A 4,008-nucleotide genomic window follows, 5' to 3' on the forward strand; every position below is an offset into this window, starting at 1 on the left:
TGTACATATTTATTTGATTGTTTTTCAGGTTGACACAGTAACTGTAACTATTTGAATATAATTTAGTGTCTGATTTTATTTATATTATTGATTTTTTATTTTTACACGTTGATATGATGGGATATTTTTTGGTCGCGATGATTTTTTCATAATATTTATGTATTCCTCTTAAATGAAAGTGGTATAGGATGGATACGTACTTTATCTTGGTTTTTGTTTTTATATGCAAAAATTAATTTGGGGTAGAATTTTTTTTCTGCACCAGTATTTTTATAAGCATTGAAAATGAAAACAAATTCAGAAAAGGGAAAGGAAGAGGAGTTTTGTGTGATAGTATTCAAATCAGCCATAAAGAAAGAAAACTGTAGTTGAAAAATCTGGACATTGCTTTTTTTAAAAAAGCACATTCTAGTACAACATGATTGATTAACTTTCTATTGCTGCTTAACAAATGACCCTAATTTACCAGCTTTAAATTGTATCTATCTATTTCATTTTTGTCTGTCACAGTCTTGATTGGGTTCTGGCTTGTGCCTCACAGGCTGAGTTAAGGCAGCAGGGTGTGACTCTAGTCTGGACTCGGGAGAATCTGCGTGTTGAATGTGTGTGTAAAATTCTGGCGGTAGGACTGAACTGCTTATTCCTTTGCTGGTGTCATGGAACCACTCTAAACTCGATAGATAACTACCACATTTCTTCTTCAAGTGGGCAACAATAATGCGTGGAAGCAATAGATTCTTGGAATCTGACTTCCTTTCCTGCTTAAGGTAAAACTGCTTTCAAAGGGTTTGTATGACTAAATTAGGACTTGCTTTTGATTAACTCAGAGTCTGCTGATGATAACCTCAATTCTATCTGCAAGTTTCTTTTGTCAGGAAAGGTAGCATCACATATCTCACCACACTTGGGATTAGGAATCCGAAGTCTCGGAGAGCCGTTTCTGAATTCTGCCTCCCATGGTGTAAGGCTCCAAGAATCTCACACTGACCACTGGGTCTTGGGTACGCATGTCTTCAGTATGCTGACCAGATTATGACCTTGGAAGTGAACAATAAAAGTGTAAAGTATTCATTATTCAACAAAATTTTTGAGCACTTAATTGAGTCAAGGTACTATTCCAGTTCTTGGGCGTATCGATAAGTCCTCTTCTGTGAAGATTATTACATCTCAGGTTTCTAATTAATGAAATTTGTTTTTCTGTAAATTTACCTATTAGTGGTAATTGGGCTAACTTGATGTTTATTACTAGGTGGACGGTGATATAAAGAATACTGTAGCGCTGTCCTCCTGTTGTTCATCAATTTGCACAAGCGGGCACCAGTAACTCATAACAAATTGTGAGACTTGTTACTGTTTTGGGCATATCGAATACGTCATGGGTAGCTTGCCAGGCTTTGCCGTGCAGGCGAGATACTCTCGGTAGCTTGCCGGGCTCCACTCAAGAATAAAAACAAGACACCCTACATCTCCTGATGCTCAGGAGGGCATTCAGAATTCTTAACACCAAACAGCTTTTCCAGGATTTCAGATATGCCAAAAATACTACCTAGCTAATCCAGTTACATTAATAGGACGCCTTTGCATTCCAATGTAATGGGAAAGGTTTACTTCCAGCATTGGAGAATGAGTTGTAGTATATATAGTTGTTCATGACAAATGGCATTGAAAGCCTCAATCATGAAGAGAAGGATGATGAGTGTACCTTTCTTGAAAGTTGATTTGTCAACTGAAACTGTCTTGCATGTAATTGCTGCTTTGTAACAGTTTTGTAAGGATCTGTAGGATTGAGCCAGAAGAGATTGCACTAATTAGTGATGAGTTTGATCCTCAGCAGGATGAAGGAAATACCAATGGTAATCCAATTGCAAATTTTTTATTTATTTATTTTTTTTTAAGAAAAATAAAGTTTAGTTTCTGTGGAGGCCACAGTTAGTAGTTTTGTGGGACTGTTCTCAGTGCAGTGTTGGAGAACTACAGTACTGGGAATCAAATCTGGGCTCCTACAGGGAATGCCCTCCAGCCTTTTGAGCTACCTCCCTGGCCAATTGCAGGTTTTTTAGAAAGTGTCTGTGTAGTCCATGTTCTATCACCGTTATCCCCTATGAATATCACATAACAAAATGTGCAAAAATACTTTCTCCTAAGGAATTTCATGTAGTATGAGGAAAAATAATAGTAAAGAAGTAAATTGTCCAGTGTGCTGAAAGATGATACTGGCCAAAAGGAATCACATGGAATGTGGGGAGTGGGTGGTAACTGGCTGCTTCCAGTTTATTAGAAATTATAATGCCTTTGTCTTTGAAAAGTCAATTAGCAACAAATACAAGAACAGTAGAGTTTTCTAATAAGCCACAAACTTTCCCTTTTTTTTTTTTTTTTTTTTGCTTTTTGGGTCACACCCAGCATGCTCAGGGGTTATTCCTGGCTCTTTACTCAGGAATTATTTCTGGTGGTGCTTGGGGGACCGTATGGGATGCTGGGGTTTGAACCCAGGTTGGCTGCGTGCAAGGCAAACGCCCTACCCGGCTATCGCTCCGGCCCCAAACTTTCCATTTAAAAAATATATATATATTGAATTACAAAGTTATGCATGATTTTCGGTGTATAATGTTCCAGTACCAATCCCTCTGCCAATGTTTCCAGCACAAACGAATTTCAAGTTATACTCCAAACTCAGTGCTGATCTTAATCTCAAAAGAGCCAACGAGGTCCATAATCTCAAGTACTAAAATTCTTTGTGATTAAAATCTCCAATGTGACATTCTCCAAAGATCAGAATCCCAAAGTTGAAATCCTGAAGGTTGGTTTTCATCAATCCCTTGCCCTAAAGGTCAGAGGCGGAGCCTTACTGGCCACCACTGGGACACACACACACACACACACACACACACACACACACACACACACACACACACACCCGGCCTGGGCAGCCCTGCAGCTGAGGTGGGTAGCTCTCCCTTCTGCACTGGCTTCTGGGTCGTACTAACTGGCTGGCATCTGTGATGTCTTGCTGTGTACTCCCTGGACTTGGTGCAGAACTGATCCACCGGGTACTGCTGTTCTCTCAAGGAGTTCCTCTTTGCTTTGCCCTTCGCCTGCCTCTCCCAGAAACTCCTAGGGGCACCCAAGTAACCTTCTGTTGATCCCTTGCTACACTGCTTTCCCCCTTCCTGTCCCCTCCCTGCATCTCTCCCTGAAAGAACAGATTTCTCCAGCTGGCTGATTGCCTTCAGGATCCCTCGTTCACTTTTGTTGATGAGAGAGTCCTGTGTGAGTGTGTGTGTGTGTGTGTGTGTGTGTGTGTGTGTGTGTGTGTGTGTGTATTCTGACATCACCTTGTTGCAATTCCTCAGTACATGTATTTTCTTTCTTGATTCCACAAAAGCGTATTGTTACAATGTGGAGTTTGTGTGAAAGCACTGTGTGTGTGTGTGTGAGAGAGAGATGTTGAAACTTTCTAAATAATGACTGGAATGTGCTTTGTACATCTTCATTTGTAAAAGAACACTTTCTGGCAAGCCTGTTCTTTTATGTGACCTATGAAATGTCATGTTTATGTTTCTCAAATGAATGCCCTCTTTATAAATTGATGTCCCTTTTAAATTTTTTAATAATTTTTTCCAGAATTACATATTTGGAATCTTTTGATTTTTTTTTTTATGTAGGAGTACTGCTATTTATTCAGCCACTGATTAGCTGATTGAATTGTGCATGAACTCCACCTTACTTTTTTTCATTTTTTATAATTTTATTTATTGAATCACCATGAGAGCAGTTACAAAGTTTTCGGGTCTAAGTCTCGGTCATACAGTGAAACACCCGTACCTTCACCAGTGCCCATTCTCCACCACCAAAAACCCCAGTATACCCCCTGGCTGTCCAATTGCCTCTGGAGGATGACGGCCACTGAGCCGCCAGGGGGAAGCAGGAGGAGGGACAACACCCTTTCCCCCCTGGGGTGGCCCGGTGACAGTAACATACTGTGGGGTCCGGACACATTTCTACGAA

Source organism: Sorex fumeus, unplaced genomic scaffold, assembly GCF_029834395.1.
Source record: "Sorex fumeus unplaced genomic scaffold, SorFum_2.1 ptg000265l, whole genome shotgun sequence".
Classification (NCBI taxonomy): Eukaryota; Metazoa; Chordata; class Mammalia; order Eulipotyphla; family Soricidae; genus Sorex; species Sorex fumeus.